The sequence below is a fragment of the Panthera onca genome, chromosome D3 (assembly GCF_046562875.1).
Source record: "Panthera onca isolate mPanOnc1 chromosome D3, mPanOnc1 haplotype 2, whole genome shotgun sequence".
Classification (NCBI taxonomy): domain Eukaryota; kingdom Metazoa; phylum Chordata; class Mammalia; order Carnivora; family Felidae; genus Panthera; species Panthera onca.
This window is the reverse complement of record NC_138350.1, coordinates 49,808,433-49,827,709: the sequence shown is the minus strand read 5'-3', so window position 1 is coordinate 49,827,709 and position 19,277 is coordinate 49,808,433. Positions and strand designations below refer to the sequence as shown.

General features: G+C 37.7%; 1 long non-coding RNA gene across 1 annotated transcript in view; it reads right to left on the bottom strand.

Moving 5' to 3' along the window:
- Positions 1-2,659: 2,659 nt before the first annotated feature.
- Positions 2,660-19,277, bottom strand: part of LOC144613831 (uncharacterized) — a 208,713-nt gene continuing 192,095 nt past the window's right edge. The window contains exon 3 of the long non-coding RNA XR_013551251.1: positions 2,660-2,835. This is a non-coding gene — a long non-coding RNA (uncharacterized LOC144613831). The remainder of the gene's footprint in view (positions 2,836-19,277) is intronic.

Genomic DNA, 19,277 nt, shown 5'->3' with positions numbered 1-19,277 from the left:
CTCCATATCATTAAGTTAAGGCCTGGCAACCATTTTCCTGCAACAGATAATTATATTTTTCTCACCAACATAAATTTTCATCAAAATCAAAATGAAGGACACTAGAAATCTGTCTCAGAGAATGTTACATTTCCCTCATGACTGTATCAAGATGGTATTAAAATAGCCATCCTTTTAATATTTTTTTCATTTAGTACTACATATGCCATGTAACTGATTTTGTACAGATTTTCGCAGAAATGATCATTTGCTTTGGTGTCATATAGATACCGTGCATATCTAATATCGATTTCTATTTTAGTTCTGTTTTACCTTGGTCTGTGCATAAGTCTAAAGTTTATGTTTATGGCTAAGCCAGATAGAGAACACATAGAAGTCATAAATAAACAAAGAAATAAACCGCTTCCTGCACTACCTGATGTAACTTTTCCACTCCACTCTGATAGCCCATGCCTACTAGAGAGTTTCCGCAGTGGTAGCCTTTGCTGGTAGGGTCAGCAGCTTTGTATTTTGTACTTGTTATGCTGGGGGGAGGTTTCTCATCATGGGAGTTTCGTGTATTTTTCTCCCTCTGGCAATACTACCACATTGAAGCTAACAAACATCTATTGTTAAAATCAAAAGTTGCAGACTTCAATCCAATGCCAGTTTTTATTTCGAACGACACTGCCCTTCTAATACTGGTATGCTCATTTGTATTTCCCACATCAATTTTATAATTAAACAGAGCCAGAAAACACTGGAATTACTCTTACTGCAAATTATAAACTTTAAAAATAACCAGGACACATCCCAGTGGCCTCAAAACTGCCCTGGGTTCAGTTGCCACCGTGTGCAATTTTATTTGCAACATTCATTGCCAAGCAGACTCCTGACGGGCCATGACTGGGTCCTCTGGGCATCCATGTGAGTAGTGACATTCAGAATTCACACTCTGTACTACTCAGCATAGGCCATTACTGGAGACTCTGTTTTCAAACCAGAGAATGAAGCACACTAGAATAATGGGACATTTCTCCTACTTCTGAACAGGAAATATCTGAAAGGAACATTTTTGCTCATTTTCCAACAAGATTTTTAAAGCAGGCCATTTCTTTCTTTCTTTTTTTTAAATTTTTTTAATGTTTGTTTATTTTTGAGAGGAGGGGAGGGTCAGAGAGAGGGAGACACAGAATCCAAAGCTGGCTCCAGGCTCTGAGCTGTCAGCACAGAGCCCAACACCGGGCTTTAACTCACCCGCGAGATCATGACCTGAGCCAAAGTTGGACACTTAACTGACTGAGCCACCCAGGCATCCCTAAAGCAGGCCATTTCTAAGACTTTTTAGTAATTCATTCAATTAGAGGCAGAAACCCAACAACAAAGTCAAACTTCCAGCAGGTGTTACCCGGAAATGAGGTTGAAGACTATTCCAGTGAGACATCGTGTATAATTTCTGAGATGATGGTGGTCATGGTAGGAGGGATGGTGGTGACTGATTTCACTTTCTGGAGATAGTGGTTAAGCAAATAGAGCAGCTCTGTTGAACAATGGTCAAGTTTCCCCTATATATGACTTCCAGAGGGAATCGATGCATTCTACTGCTTTCTCTGTTGTCAGGTAGTCTATTTCAAATAGAAAATGTTCATGAGTCACTTTCCGTGGTAGTGGTGCGGCATCTTACAAAATAGCTTATAGACTTGATACCCTACAGAAAGCTCAGGCTGACACAGACGAGAATGAAAAGTGGTCAATGTGTTCTAAAGATGATAAACCAAAGGTTTTTCTTATCCTTTTTGATATGGAATGGAAACCCCATTGCCTAAATTCCCTTTGAAGTGCAGTTCAATTTGGCAGATCCATAGTTCCACCAAAGCATAGTGAAGCGTCAAAAGATGGAAAAAATCCTCACCTCCACGCCCCAAAATACAAACATGCACTTCGAGGAGTGTCTGTTGCTTGTCTGGAGATCATCAAAAATTAATTTCTCAGCCTCATTTCATCTTCACGGGAGTCCATTGCGATTTTTAGAGATGAATTGTGATGTTCATCACCCCTCCTGGGGCCAAGAAGAGCTCAGAAATTGCTCTTTAAGTGTTCTGAGGGCCAGTTTCAGTCAGTTGGGCTTTGAAGCAAGTACAGATTTGCAGGGTAACCTTACCTGCTTCTGCACAACTAGAAGCTGCCAGAACGATGTCTCCAACCTACAGGATAGATGTCACATTGCAAGATCATCAACAGTCTTGTTCCTTGGAGACCAGCTGTTGAGTGGGCTATTTCTGGTAGCAGCACGGAACATGAGGCAGGCAGTGCCAGAGATGATTAAAGAAAGGAAGTGCCAAGAGAAGCCACACACAACAGCTGGAAAATGTGCAAGAGGCCTTTAGACGTGGTGCGCGAGCATTCTGAGAAGTGCTTCTTTAATAAAAGCTCGTGGCCAAGCTTGGAATCCTGAAAAGAACGGAGGAATAAAAGACCATGGGGACTATGTAACCAACCTCTCATTCAAGAATTATGTCAAAGAAACCCATTGAAAAGTAGAAGATATTTGAAGAGAAGGGTTTTTTTTTTTTATTTTGTCCTCTTTCAAGTCTTCTTGCAGCTTTAAACTTAATGTTCTCACACTGTTTGGGAAGAACCCAATTGTCTCCCTTCAGCAAAGAGAAGTTGGTTGCATTTAGTCTATAAAAGCAGGAGATAGCCCAGAATCTCACACAAGGAAGCTGAGGAAAGCTCACACAGCAAGCACGTACACACCCTGGAAATAAGGAGTGCTCTGGGGCCTCATTAATAGAGGGCACACGCTGGCAGTGAAGTCACAATACTAATGCATCTGTGTATCACAGCTCATGATCCCTGCAGAAACAAGAGGGAGAGAAAAAAAAGTATCTTAAAATCCTTTAATATAGCTTTGGCTCACTTTTTAAATTGATTTACTTTGTTTGTTTGTTTGTTTGTTTTGCTTTAAAAAATGTTCTCAACATTTTCCAAGTGTGAGATGCATTTTCAGCTTTTTGTTACCACCTGACTGGGCCTTCAGTATCACTTTAATGGGCTGGCAGACCATGCTGATAGTCGACTCAGAAACACCAACTGTAGCCGAAGGTAAACACCTCAGGACACCTGACGTTCACAGTGGGGTTGGAGGTAATCTGGTTTTCCAACCCATGATGTGCAAACACTAGAAGTTCATGAGGAAAATCTCTTTCGAGTTGAATGGTTTCACATCCTGTCACAGGAATCTTAAGTACCATTTTTGTTTGGAAACTTCTCCCTGTTCTGTACTCTGCCTCTCAAACCTAATACTTCTTCAGTAGAAAGTGTTCTGTGAAACCTTATCCAACTTATCATACCTCACTGAATGACAGTCAATTTGGAGCCCACAGTACTTGTTAGTTGAGGTATGACTAAGGCCTATACAGTTTTGATTTCTAGATCAAGTGACTGACCCTGTTTGGCAGCTGTTTGCAGACAGCTTCTGAGCCAGGCAGAAGAGAGGGAACATAAATTTTCTCAACCAGAAAAGATTACCTTCGTGTGATTAGTCAAGGGAAGGAGAACTAAGGATGGAGTCTGCGACTCAGGTGACATCCTCAGAAGACATGCCACCATGCTCAGAGTACAAACACCAGAGACAGCTTTTTTTTTTTTTTTTTTTTTTGTATAATAAGCCAGGTTGCATTTGATTCACATGCTGAGAGTGTCTTTCAATGGCATTCCAGAAAGCCTCCTCACTAATTTTGTTCATAACCATAACATTTGGGACATACAGGTATGGAAATATCACCTACTATAGAGTTTGAATTCTAGAAAAGTGTTGCTTTAATCTCTCTCTTTTTGTATGGACCCATTTTTCATCAAAAAAGACAGCAAGAAAAAAAACAAAAACATAACAAAAGGATGGCAAGTACGCTGAGCTAACAATCACAGAGGACAACTTTTTTCATCACTTCTGATAACAAGCAATTTTCAATTCCTGGAAACTAAGGAACATTACAAAGCAGCAATCAACAGAAGGACAAATAGAAAGGCATCAGGCAATATATGTCTTTTCTTTTACTGTGTTCCTGTTCCTTTAATAATGGAGGTGGCACAGGTAGATGTACAGGGCATAATCTAGCTCGTCTCCGGGAGAAAGGGTGGTTTATGGGAGTGGAAAACCTAGTCCCCGCCTTAATTTCCGATGTGTAGATGACAAGTTAAATGCAATGACAGTTGATTTGAGCCATTATCTCACTTCCAGTATTACAGAATTCTACCTACCCATGGGAGGAAGGATCACAACTCCGGGACATTTTGTGATGTGAATCTAAGCAGAAATATCACCACCTCGGGTCACTAAAATGGAAAGTTCCAAGTGTGCCAGCTCATCAGCACGTGTCCTACATGCCATAGCTTCTCAGATATAATGAACGTGAGCAGCCTGCAGTTTACATGTTAAATCTTTAAGCTCAGACATGCAAAGCTCTCTTTGTGTTTAAGTAAGCCCTTAACAGCCAAATTATTTCCAAATTCTTGCTGATTACGAGGTGCCTGGGTGGCTGAGTCAGTTGAGCATCCGACTTTGGCTGTGGTCACCATCTCATGGTTCGTGAGTTCGAGACTCCCTTGGGGCTCTTTGCTGTTAGCACAGAGCCTGCTTCAGATCCTCTGTCTCCCTCTCTCTCTGCCCCTACCCTGCTCACACTCTCTCAAAAATGAATAAACATTTTAAAAAATTGCAATAGAATTGGAAATTTTAATGGTGTCAATCTCTTGATTTCAGAGAGGAGGAAAGAAAAGTACTTTCCATTTGAAGACATGAAGAAGAAGAATCATAAAGTTCTAAGACTCCCAGAGCAAAAATGTTGCTTACATATATTGGTATATATTGCCCATAAAATTAGTCATGTGTTATTATACAGAATGCTGTGTTCTTCCTGAGAAGACTCTTCTGTAAGTTTGATCAAGAACATTAAATATGAAAATAAGGAAAAAACATTTAACATTGTTGAAAAGTAATTAAAAATATATTTCACCATATGTTCCTCTGCCGTTAGTTCACTTCAGCAAAACAAATTCCTAAAGCATTTATTACCCCCCATCATTTTTTAAAGAGGCCTAATGTTCACATATGGCACTAAAGCCATGCAGATAAAATGAATCAGCTCTGAAATGAATTGGAGGAAATTCATTTGCCTGAATTCAATAGATTATATGTAATGAGTTAACGTACATATCCTTTTCCTTTTTATGAAGAAATTGCTGGAAAGGATCACCTCCACACAGGGACCACTCAGACTATATTGGTTAAAGGTCATTTGGAAGGCAGCACAATCTGTATGACTCCTTGAATGTATTCTGTTTAATTAGAAATGGCAAATCAAAAGCATAGTTTTCACTTAAGAGCCTGAATAGCACCTCTGAAGAGATGTTTGTTTTAGGAGTTTATCCAACATAAGTTTTGAATTCATGGAGAATATTCAAAAGAAGCATTTTTCTTTTGGTGACAATAAACCTTCACACTGGCAGAAAGAATGTAATGTTTGTCACAAAAGAAAATATGAAATGAGTAATTGTTTCAAAAATACTACCATAATATAGAAACTTATGAACGGAAATAATATCTCCCATATCATAAGGACCAATACCTCATAATTAAGGACAGAGTGGTGCCTGGGTGGGTCAGTCGGTTAAGCATTTGACTTCGGCTCAGGTCATGATCTCACAGAGTGGGAGTTCGAGTGCCACATCGGGCTCTGTACTGATAGTGTGGATCCTTTGTCTCCCTCCCTCTCTCTGCCCCTCCCTGACTTGCGTGCATGCACTCTCTCTCTCCCTCCCTCTCTCTCAAAACTAAATAAACATTTAAAAGAATAATAAATAAATAAATAAATAAATAAATAAATAAATAAATAAACAAACATTTAAAAGAAGGATAGAGACTGTGCCCTATTCCTGGAATAGCACCTCAGCTTTCACACTGCTGTCACCATAACCAGCTCTTTCTTGTTCAACTTGCCTTCTGTTCTTAAAATTGACTCCTGGGACTTCATGTTCCAAAAGGACAGACTCCAAGTTCTGGTCCTGCATGTATTCTGGCCATGTAGTAAGCAGTCAGGTCAACAGACATGACACAGAAGGGGGAACGTTTCTTATAAAAATGTGAATAGAGTGGTCACTTATCTCAAGGAACACGTCTAATAAACAACTAGAAACTTAAAAATAATCATTAGTAAATTAGTAGAATCCTCATGCAGATAATGACATTTGGACATGAAATTTGAAGGTGTGTAATCAATCAGTTTGATACTCTCCTTTATAGGCTCAATTTTATTTCCTGTAAATTAAAAAAGTTAAAAAATATTATTTCTATCTCTTATGAAGAGATTTAATTCTGGAACTTTATTTTCTTAATTCGTAGAGGACATTTTAACAGGCAGTGCCATTGTGCAAGAAGGATAGTCTTCTTCCTGATGTATTCTTGGCATAGCATTTGGTCTGGGTTACAGCATCCCTATGGGGAGGACTTTTGTTTTGGTTTGGGGTTTTTTTTTGCAAAATACAGTCCAGTGGTTAGTGCCTGATGAGTGGATAACTGGATAGATGATAGGTAGACAGACAGGTGTATAATTACATATTTCAAAGGAAAGGGCTTTTTTAAATTAATTGACTATAGCGGATACACAATGTTACATTTGTTTCAGGGTACAACTTAGTGATTTGACAAGTTTATACATTATGCTATGTTCACCACAAGGGTAGCTACCATCTGTCACCATACAGCACTATTACAATATCATTGACTGTATTCCTTATGTTGTGCTTTATTCCCATGACTTACTCATCCTATAACTGGAGGCCTGTATCTCCCTCTCCCCTTCACCTAGTTTTTCCAACCCCCACCGCCCCTTCCCTCTGACAACCATCAGTTTGTTCTCTGTATTTACTGATTCTGCTTTTTGTTTGTTCCTTTATTTTTTTTTAAGATTCCACTCATAATGGAATTATATGGTATTTGTCTTTCTCAGTCTGATTTATTTCACTTACCATAATGCCCTCTAGGTCCATCTATGTTGTCTCAAATGGCACAATCTCATCCCTTTTAATGGCTGCATAATATTCCATTGTGTGTGTGTGCAGGCACATGTGTGTAAACTATCTTTTCCTTATCCATTCATCTATTGATGGTCACTTAGATTGTTTCCATGCCTTGGCTATTGTAAATAATGCTGCAATAAACATAGGGGTACATGTACCTTTTCAAGGTAGTGTTTTTGTTTTCTTTGGGTAAATACTCAATAGTGGAATTATTGGATCATATGGTATTTCTACTTTTAATTTTTTGGTTTTCCACAGTGTATGTACCAATTTACATTCCCATCAAAAGTGCACAAGTTTTCCTTTTTCTCCACATCCTCAACAACACTCGTTTCTTATCTTTTTGATTTCAACCATTCTGACAAGTGTGAGGTAATATTGTGGTTTTGATTTGCATTTCCCTGATGATTAGTGATATTGAGCATTTTTTCATGTGTCTGTTGACCATCTTTATGTCTCATTTGGAAAAATGTCTATTCAGGTGCTCATTTTTTACTTGGATTGTTTTTTTTTTTTAACGTAGAGTTGTACACATTCTTTGTATATTTGAATATTAACCCTTTATCAGATATATAATTTGCAAATATCTTCTCCCATTCAATAGGTTGTCTTTTTGTTTTATTAATGACTTAAAAGAAAGGACTTTTAAGAAATAAATAAAAAAGAAGATGAAATTGACATAAATCTGTCAGCCTTGTTTTACATTACAAAAATAAAGAAAATGTCATCTCGAATGATGTAGTCTGAAATTATTGGTGTACAACTCAGAGAGCCTGCAGTAGGACTCCCCCCAGAAAAGGAATGTGAGAGACGAGGTTTGTACAAGAAAACTGAAGTCCAAAATACAGTAATCATTATGAGTATCTGTTTTGCATATTACTGTTAATAGAAGAATAGTGCCTTTAATTTTGGTATTCATGTTGATGAATTACTAATAAAATAGCTAAGAAAAATCAGTCTGCTCAAATACCATTTTTTTCATTTCCCTATTATTTGCTGTTATTAGACTAGATTATGTTCCTTACAAAATTCATATATTGAAGGTCTAACCCCCAATACGACAATTTGGAAATAGGGCCTTTAAGGAGGTAATAAGGCTAAATGAAATCATAAAGATGGTTCCTAATCTGGTAAAAGTCACACTCTTATAAGAAAAAGAGACAACAAAGCTCATGGTCATGCTCCCCTTTGCATGTGTGTGCATGTGCTTTCTCTCACTCTCTCTCTTTACCCAACGTGTATGCACAGAAAAAAGGCCATGTGAGGACACGACAGAAAGCTGCCCTCTGCAAGCTGAGGAGACAGGCCTCACCAGAAATCAACACTACTGGCGCCCTGATCTCAGACTTTCAGCTACCAGAACTGTGAGAAAATAACATTTCTGTTGTTTACGGTGCCTGGTCTATGGCATATACAACAGGATAAATATTGCATGATAGCACTTACACGAAATATCTAAAATGGTCAGAATCATTGAGACAGAAGGATTTGAGATGATCAGGGGCTGAGGGGGCAGCAGCTAGGGAGTTAGAGCTTAAAGGTCACAAGAGCTTCTGTGTGGGGTGATGAAAAGGTTTTGAAAATACTGGTGACGGTTGCACAGCATTATGAACATAATTAATGCCACTCAATGGTACACTTGAAAATTATTTCCACAGTAAATAATAAACACAAAAAATATATAAAAACCAATGTAAAAATGCTCAATGTTCCGTTGTTTCACCTGCTTATTTCTTCAAAACATTCATATAATAAGATCATCATTAGCAACTGTATTTTAACCAATAATGTCAATGAAATGTAATACTCCATAGCTCCAAAAGTATTCATCTCCTACTGCTTTTCTATGACAGCTGAGTAGTCATCATATGTGCATGATGACACCCTCCACAACTTACAAAGTAATGGAATTTTGCAATGCATAATAAGAAAAAGCAGTAATCCAGGAAACACTTGTATATTTGGCCAATGTATTCCCACCTTTTCACAAATAGAAATACACAGCAGAGCCTCTCTGATGCATCTATTACTAAGATTATACATATATTTTTATGTATATACAAAATTATACATATATTTCTATGATCGCATTTATTTTATTGTACACTTTTATGCACAAATGATGCCTACCTGCATTTATGTTGTAGAAGATTGGAACATTAGACAAAGCAAATATCCTCTCCCCCCCAACCACACTCTTCAAGGTCACTTCTCAGAGGAAATCACTATTATCTGTTCATTGTTTACTCTTCCAGACATCAAAGTGCATTTGGGGGTTTTATTCTTATATTACGTTTATTTGATTAATTCCAAGGAATGTTACGAAAACAAAACCAGAGGAACCTATTCTATTTTGAAGGCCTGCTACAGATATTAGACATTCTATATACATTATCTTATTTAATATGGCAAAACTTCAAGGCATATATTGTTATTCCTGTTTTAAATATGTAAAGAATGAGAGGGAGATCAAGTATATTTTCTATGGCCACACATCTAGTAAATAACAGAAGCGAACCTTTCTGATTCCAAACTCTGTGCTTGTTGAACTGCCCTATGATAATCTGCCAGACATAAGCAGCTCATTGCTAAGAGCCTATTCTGCTATATTAAGAACAAAACTGAAAATGAAAGGTGGATAGGACAAAGAATGTTTTATTCCACTCACACAATAGTTTCACATCTAAAAAAGCCTTTTGAGGCATTTGCTGTTTTTTACTGCTGACCAATTTTTGTCGGGCATAGTTTTCTGCAACATTAACAGTGGTGACTATATAAGGAGATATTGTCTATAAATCTCACTTCTTCAATCTACAGTGATAAAATGAAATAAGATAGAAAGGGTATATATGGATAGGAGAAACCGGTTCTAACTATTTTATAATTTGCAATAGACAAAAGAAAATATAGAGGGACTTTCCACTTGACCAGACATGGCTAAAGAAGTTAATCATGTTCATTTAACTGAGAAGATGCTGTCTTAGCTAGTCAATGAGAAAATGCAAAAGGTTTGAGCCAAACTGATTACATTGTGATTCCCCAGATCTACATCATTCCTTCCCACATGACCAAAGCTTCTGACCTTTGCTTTGAACACCGGAAACAGTGATCCAGGATAGTCAGAAGAGCCAGACTTTAGCATGAAAGGGAAGCAGATTCGCCTTTGATTTATAAAATGAGGTCACCACCTGGACTAGCACAGCGGGATCTTTTAGTCTTCAAAAATCTGATTCATCTACAGCAGAGTAATCTTGAATCCCCTTATTAGACAAATTATTTGACTAAGACTTGAAACAACAGTATTCACTCTATTCAAACAGTGTCCCAAAATGGGTACGGTTTTCCCCTGGTCTCCACTCAGAACCTCTTTGTACTTCACTGTAGAGGAGTGTGTGCCCTTTTCTCAGGGAACAAGATATTCTGTTGGTTAGTAGATGATATTAGACTGGCTGGGATTGTAGGAAAGCAAATTTTTTCTCCTTCTTCCCTTCTCTGTTCTTTGGCTGTTCTAATAATTAAATTGACATAAACCAGATTAACAGGAAAAGAACTAATTTCATTTTAAGTCCATAAAAACATGAGACTCAAAAAAGTGCCCAAAACAGGCAGCTCTTACACCTTGTAGACAAGGAAACAATAAATTTGTGAAGAATTAACAAGACAAAGGGGATGCGTTTGGGGTAGCACATTAATAAAGAAGCAAGATTTGTTTGTACAGTCTTCTCAGCCTGAAATCCCCTATCTCTGGTGATAAGGATGCCTTCTACCTTCTGTTCCAGGGAGGGTACCTTTCACATGGAAGATTTATTTCCTGCTTTCAGGGAGACAAAGGAGGTCACAGTATTCTTGCATAGGCTGTTTCTTAGGTAACTCTAATTCAAAATAATCAATATGGCAAAGTTGCATACTTTGGGGTGGCATATTCTGCTCCTCTTCAGTATCTTACATAGTGACAGATGCTTGGAGTGCACCCTGCACTTCTAGAAAGACCATACTAGGAGGATTCAGTGATTCTACTTATCAGAGTGAATTTATTTGGATTTCAGATTTGACCTTGCCCTTGAGGTTAGCAAGGCCAGAGTTCCTTCGTATCCATAGTGCTCAATTAATATTTTTTTTTAAATAAAGGAAAAATTTACTAAGAAGAAAACAAAATTCTAATCTACAGACACTCCTGAACAGTACATAGTACTCACTAGAACTGCAGGCATCTCCTTGTTTGTTTTATTTTGTTGAGGAAATAGCTTAAAAACAGTATCTCCCAAAGCTCAATATTCTTCAAATACAATATCTAGCTCAACTAGCTTCCAAGCCCGTGAGATGGCAGATGTGGCTAAGAAGGAATCAAACTTTCATTTTTCAAAAAGGTCTCTGTTCAGGAGAAATCATACATTTCCTCTACATATCTGATCCTAGCCTGGAATGTTAATGGATTAGAAGACATAAGATATACCCATCAATCACTTAATTATTATTAAGTTGCAGAGACATTTCTTTGGAAAAAAATCTTTAAGATTTTCTTTATCATATATTGGAAGAGAATATTAACTTCCTCTTTTGCCTCTAGTAGCCCAGGAATCACATAGCTAAATTTCATACTTAACTTCAGAGACTATATCACCTACACCATTTTATTTACCCTCTCCACTTTATATATCACTAGTTTTCTTATTTTTATTCAAATGTTACTTTTGTATTTGTATTTTATGTCACTTGAAAAGATATTTTTAAGACAGATTATAAGAAAAAAATGACAGTAAATGGCCTAATATGTTATAGTTCCCCAAAGAGAAAAATCCTTAGCAATATTTAATAATCTGCATAAAATAGAAACTTTTCAAGAAATAGTAGATCATATCATTGAGTGGGTTAAATAATTAATGCCTTTTTTGAAGAGCACACCCATGAGTGCCTGTATCTGCCTTAGGGTAAGACATATTTCAACACATTATCACTTTCTATCCTGTGATGGACCACCCTTCAATTCTCTGTGTTGGGTGATTCAAACCAAAACACGAGATGATAGGTGATGCCAGACCTCAGAACAAAACTTTGAACATACTGGGAAATGATGCTTATTGAAAGGAGGAGTTTGTCTTCATGGATGACAATTATTATCAGTAAATGATAGCAATAAAGATACTTAGATCTATTTAAATCTTTGAATGGTTAATTTAGGGTGGTAACTAATCCAGTACCCCATCCTTTAGCTGTTATTTGAATACTTAATTTAAAAAATCTAACATAGGAGCTCCTGGGTGGCTCAGTCAGTTAAATGGCGGACTCCTGATTTCAGCTTGGGTCATGATCTCACAGCTCAGTTCGTGGAATCCAGCTGCCTGTCAGGCTCCATGCTGCCAGTGCAGAGCCTGCTTGGGATTCTCTCTCTCCATCTCTGTCCCTCCACTGCTCATGCTCTCTCTCTCTCAAAATAAATAAACTTTAAAAATAAATAAAAACATACATAAATGAATACGACTAATATAAACAAACAACTATAATAAAAAATTATAAAAATGTATAATGTATCATTCAAATGACTACCCTAGAGTAGATACACAATTTTTCCCTATTACTGAGGGTTCCTTTTTTTTTTTAATAGAGTTATGGTATATTGTATTTTCCTGAGATCATGAGATCATGGCACCATCTGTCTTCTCTTCAGGCCCTCAATTGCTTGGAGAAAGGGAGCAAGGAAGTGAGGCAAAAGCTGACCTCTGGTTTCTGCTCTTAGTGCTATATCCGTAAGTCCTCTCTTTTCACTTTAAGGCAAGCTACACGCAATGCAAAGAAAAGCCCCCGTTCACTTTACCCTTTCCGTATTCATTGTTCCTTCCTCTAGCATGGGACACTCAGTCGCCATTCACAGTTTTCATTATGCACAAAGTCCAGACTGCTGCTTCTAACATAAGGAAGAGCACATTTGAAAAGCTTTCAGATGACAGGGCTTTATTTCCTCACACATCATTTAAAAACCTTTTAAAGAGCAGCCTGAGCCTCTGATGGTAATGCCTTGCCTAGCAATTAGCTGAGGAGGTGCTGAGCTTTAAAAGGCTTTTAAATTATGTTATAAAAGGTCCTCCTACAATGGGCTTTCATTATCCAGGGTAAAGTCCACATACCCCGCCCATTTCTGGGGCACAACTACTAAGCTCTTCTCAGGGAATCACTCCCAAAGACTGACAGCTTGCAATTCACTAGACACAAGATTTTCAATATAGCATGGTTGCAAAGTGATACCCAATTTCATATGGAAATTGCTTTTTTTTCTTTCTGCTTTGAGTAGACTAACGAGCAAACTTCAAAAGTTCCTTAGATTTGACTCGTGCTTATCTGAAGTATATCCAAGGGCATCTGCAAGACTTTGAACCGGGGGAAAAAAAAAGCGGTATCTTTTTCTTCAGTAATAGGCCCAAAGGGCTGGAAACCTCAGAACTTTTCCAAATGCATCCTTGGCAGAGAACAGGCTAGAACAGACTCACCTGAACTCTGAGCTGCCCCAGCACATGAATAGAAAGAGGATGGTACCTCACACACCAATGAAGAGCAGGAGCAGCTAAAAATGACTAAGTCTCTGTCAAGCGAACCAGTTCTCTTTCATGGATTGTTCTGAGATGCCCAGCCACACTGAAAGAGGTGGCTGAGTGGAGCCCTTAGCATCTCCTCTTTTCTCCCCTGGCTACTTAGAAGTAGCAAATGCTACTAAGAAGTAAACAATGCTCTCAGTAATTGAAAGTGTTAAAAGTAGATCTGGAAACTGGCTTTGCAGTCTAAATGCAAAGGCTCTTAATTCTCTTACATTTGTTAATGACTGTGAACTTGGTTGCAAAGAGAATTACTAGACAACCTGACTGACACTGACCCTTTCACTGAGCAGCACTGAGGAGAAATGTTAAAAATAAAAAAAATAAAAAAAATAAAAAATCCCTGAGGCTCCAGGCTGTCGGAATCAAGGCTTTTTTTTCAGGGGAATCAATCACAGAATCCAATGTCCTCATCAGGCAACACTCTTAAAATCAAGCCGAAATGGTCATCATTTCCCTTCACTCAGAGAGACTTCCCTAGTGCTCCAGGTAATGCAATATCATTTCCCCTTCTGCTATCAGCCTCCCAAAGTAAGGCATCATTTCCCCTTCTGATTGGTTTCAGGAGAACTTTTCCAGGCAAACTGATTTTCTATAGCCACCTATGAATTGCCAAATTTTATTTGCTTTATTAGATTTGATATTTAGGTCAATGTAGGCATTCTTGTTAACTTTCAGGAAACTAATTTTGCCCTCTGGGTGAGAGTGTTATTAGAGGTCAAAAATCTTGAGGTTGTTTGTTTGTTGGGGAGGAGGGCTTGTTTTGTGCTTTTTTTTTCCAGATTCATGACTGACTGCTTTGGTGAACTTAGAATTTTCTGGAATTCTCTATGTGTCAGTTTTCATTTATGATTAGATCAAAATTATGACTTTTTAAACATTTTTTACTAATATAATGTTGACAATGGGTTTCATTATTCAGTTAGAAAAACATAGAAAGGAAATATAACAGCCTTTTTTTCAAAACAAGGGATAACAAATCTTAGAATGTAAACTCTATTCATTTTTCCTTCTTCATATCCTTTAATATATATGCACATACAACATTTACTTTCCTTTCACTGTCTTTTAACAATTGTGTAGGTAAAATAATAATGAAAAAACTTCATAATTTGAATAGAATCATTGGAAAATTGTCAGCCTTAAAAATTAAACAGCAATGTGGGATGGATGGCTGGGTGGCTCAGTCAGTTGAGCATCTGACTTGATTTCGGCTCAGGTTATGATCTCACGGTTGGTGGGATCAAGGCCTACGTTGGGCTCTGTGCTGACAGCAAGGAGCCTGCTTGGGATTCTCTCTGCCCCTTTCTCTCTCTCTGCCCCTTCCCTTCTCTCTCTCTCTCAAAATAAATAAACAAACTTAAAAAAATTAAACAACAAAGGTTATAGAGCAGCAAATGAGCTTATTCAGAAATAGCAGAGGATTGCGATTTGGGACATGGAAACTATCAGAAACCATAGACAAATCTGGAAACAAAGGAGGGTGTCCTTTTTTCTTTAAAGTTTTATTTATCTAAGTAATCTCTACACCCATCATGGGGCTTGAACTCACACCCCCAAGATCACAAGTCACATGTTCTTCCTGCTGAGCCAGCCAGGCACCCCAAGAATGTCCTTTAAAAGGAAGAAGTTGGGAATGGCTGTTTTGAACAAAAGTTCTTTGGAGGAAAATGTGAGTTCAAAGCGGTGGCAGCTTCTCACTGGCTGTAAGGGAAGGCAGCTTGCTGTTGCCCCAGCTGGAGGAGATCTTTCTAATTCCTGTGACCTGTGTAAACTGCCACAAGTGGTAATGTATCCGTTTTCCCCCTTCATGGCTTCCCGACTCCATTTTGAATGAGGTTTCCTTGATTCATTTTCATAAAGTCAATCATGTTCAATTATTCCCTGGAGAAATTTGCTTAATTGCTGATCCTTTAGATGGCTTTGATTTCAATGCATTGAATTGACCTGCCTACTGTTCTTGAAATGATACAAATCAAAGACAGGAAGGACTCAGCCAAGCCCTCTGGAGACTCAAACACTCAAGACAAAATCTACCAGAATAAACATACGTCTGCCAAAGAAAGATGACGGAGCAGCAACAAGAGATGCTTGCAAATTACCATGAGAGAAATGTTTTTTCTATTCCATCTTTCTGTTGATGGAAATAAAACAATATTACGAGGCTTATCTCTACTACTGACAAGTTGTTTCAGCAATTCAAAGTTCTGTTCCTGATGGAAAGAAAGTAGATCATTGACCTCTGCATCAGAAGTCAGTAGCACTGGTTTATTGTTTATTAACAGACACAAGTTACATGTATGGGTTTAACATAAGTTACTTGAATTTTTCTTTCTTCACCTTCCTCATTTGTGAATGCAACCTAATGCTTTAACCTGCTCTACTCTCAAAGCTTTTTAGAAAATATTTTTAAATTATTAAAAATATAGGTATGTATAAATCTTTATTATATAATTATGTGAATGAACACATACATCGCAGAAAACTAAAAAACATCCTTTTAGAGTGAAGAATCAACATTTAAACATATTCTATTCACACTCTTATTGTCAAGATTAATCCAGTATTAATTTAGGTGAGATGTCCTTTGATTATATGTTGGTGAGCACATAAAAATATTGACCAAAACTGAGTTTCTGTTTTGAATTTTAAAAAATTTTGAAAATTCTTGTGAAAATTCAAGAATGTTCATTTTGGCTATGTAAGGGCACTGTCTCTAATTAAAGAAAAATCACATGCTCTAATTATAGCATTGGAATTGAGCCACAAATGTAATACATTTCCAAAATATAATCATTATACTTTCCTAGAGAAAATAACAGCCGATGTTGATCTTGCCTACCAGAGGAGTTTTCCCATAGCAAATAACCTGACTGAATTATTGAGAAACGTCCCTCTTCAAATTTCTTTTATTTCTTTAAGGAGTTAGACATTTACTGGAAAATAATGGACATTTTTAAGATAGCTCCAGCACAGTTTTTTTTTTTTTAATAAATTATTCACAATGTTGAGGATAACGTGGGAGTATGGTAGTTGTTGGGATTTAATTTTAATACATGTATGTAGAAAAGACCCTAACAGTGTAATTAAAGAAAAGAATAAAAGAAATATGGTTTTAAAAATAGAAGAGTTCCTAATGCTAATATCTTTCCTTACATTTCTTACAAAATTTTATGGTCTACCTTGAATTTGTCCTCACAGATAAAATGACAATCTTTCTTCAGCTCATCTGTTTTGCACGGTGTCACATTGAGATCTCCAAAAACAGTTGTTTCCTGGCAGGTGCTGCTTCCGAAGGTGCTCACTCACCATGGCAGGAGCAGAATCATGAAGCAAGATGACAGCAAAGGTGATGCACAAGGAGAGCGCTTTTTAAATTATTTCATCCTCAGAGGTAAGAGAGGGCAATGGACACTGGATAAAATAGTCAGGTGAGCATGGAAATGATAAGTCCAGAGACATACAGATTTGCAACTGCTGATTTGTCCCTACCGAAATCCATTAAACCAAATGCTACTGATATCATTCATGATACACCCTGAGATTGGATTGGATCATGGGAAGCATAAACAAATACTGCTGTTTCTTCATCTCAAACTTAGTACTGAATACTTCTATTTAATAATATGTCATTTCTTGCTGGTTTCTATGTGCGGCCATTACTATTCTCAAAATAAGCAGGTGTGTGGGTCATTCACTCTGGTATGGAGAACATACCACACGCAAGATGTCACAAAAGGTACGGTCTGCATTTCATTAAACAAAACAGATTCTTTTAATGTAATTTGAAATATTTCATGTGCCTGAAGTACTTAACATACATCCTAATTTTTTTTCCAATCTCTTTTGAAGGAATCCTCCCTACATATTCTTCCAGAAATCCTGCAAACTTTCTGCAAACTGGTTCTTAAACTGTGAGATGACTGGGGTTGGAAGAAGAGCAGTCACAATAGCCTGGAATGATGAGCAAAACTGCCACTCTTTCCATCTGTGCTGTCCTGGTTGCAGAGATGCATAAGGACAATGTACTTCTCAAAGCAAGGGTTCAAAAGCATTGCTTGAGGAATCTTTGTCTATGTTTAGTCCCATGACCATTGTGAGGAGCTTATGCAAGTGTGGCTTCTGAGAAGCAGGCTATTTCTTGCTAGAGACATGGGATAGGTCAGGATTTACCCCAGAAGTGACCATGATACAGAATATTTCAGAGCGTCATCTCTGATGTGCGACCACCATAGGAACTTTAGTTGGAAGATCAATCACCAGAAACCTAATGAGACTGGCCATTATAAATCCCTCTAAGGCGTTCTATCAGTGATTAGGTGGTAGCAAGGATCTTGGATTTGTCTGTACGTAAGTACCACTTACCACAAAAAGCCTGGAATATCACAGCTCAGCACTCCTTGGCAGATGTATTAAATCTAAACCCATCACAATCTGGCCAAGGGTTTAGTTGTATTAACCCGAACTCTCAGCCTAGACCAGGGATCAGTAAACGACAGCCTACAGTCCAAATCTTGTCTGCTGCCTGTTTTTGTAAATCAGGTGTTCTTGTGAAAGGAACACACATGCATTTTTATGTCATCTATGACTGCTTCCCAGCGACTGCAGCGGAGCTGAGTAGTCAGGATAGCCAGCAGAGCCTAAAATATTTACTAATTTGTACTTTACCGAAAAAGTTTGCTAAACTTCTAGGCCAAGCCCTCAGAGAAAACTCAGTATCAGAACGTCAGGAGGAGCAAATATGTTAATAGAATGGGCAACCATCCCATAAGGAGAGCTTGCTTACCCACGAATCCTCCTCACTGTCATATTCTTAAATGTTAGGAAAAAAGAATACTATTGCAATATTAGATTACTCTGAGAAAGATCTTCCTAGACAATTCTGCACTTTAAGTCCATTTTCATTTATATTATCTCATTCCCTAACCATTTATTTAGGGACTACACTATGTTGGCTCTATAACTACCAAGATGACAAGGCATAGATCTTCAGTGACTTCAGGAAATAATAAGGAGGCAGATATATTAGCCAATAATTACAATGCCGTGCCAGAAGTATTGTCACAGATAAAGGGGGAAATGCTGTGTTAGCATGGCAGAGACAGCTATGGATGAGAGACAATTATGCACATAGACTAAATGGCCTAGGTTTTGAAGAATGAATAGGAATCATTCAGGTAGATGCCATGGTGAGTAATACTCGGCAGAGAAATAGCATATGGAAAACTCATACTGAGGTTTGAGAAAACAAAATCTCTGGGCAGTAATAGGGAGTGAGAGAAAATAGCAAAAGTTGATACTGAAGAAGTACACCTGGATCAAAGCGAACAAATCTTGATGTGAGATGCTGAGAGATATAGACTATATTCTAGAGCATTATTTCTGAACATGCGACTGCATCATCGGAGCTTGTTTTTTTGTTTGTTTGTTTTTGTTTTGTTTTTTACTTTTTAAAGGCGATATGATAACCCTGCCTCTATTGTATAAAGATAACCCTAGGGGCTGTTTGGATAATATAAATGGGAGGGAACATTTGAAGGACTAGAGACTTGCTAGCAAGTCTTTGGAAGAGCTGAAGGAAACAATAATAAAGCCCTGAAGACAGAACTTAGGGGAAGAAGTCACAGGTTTGAA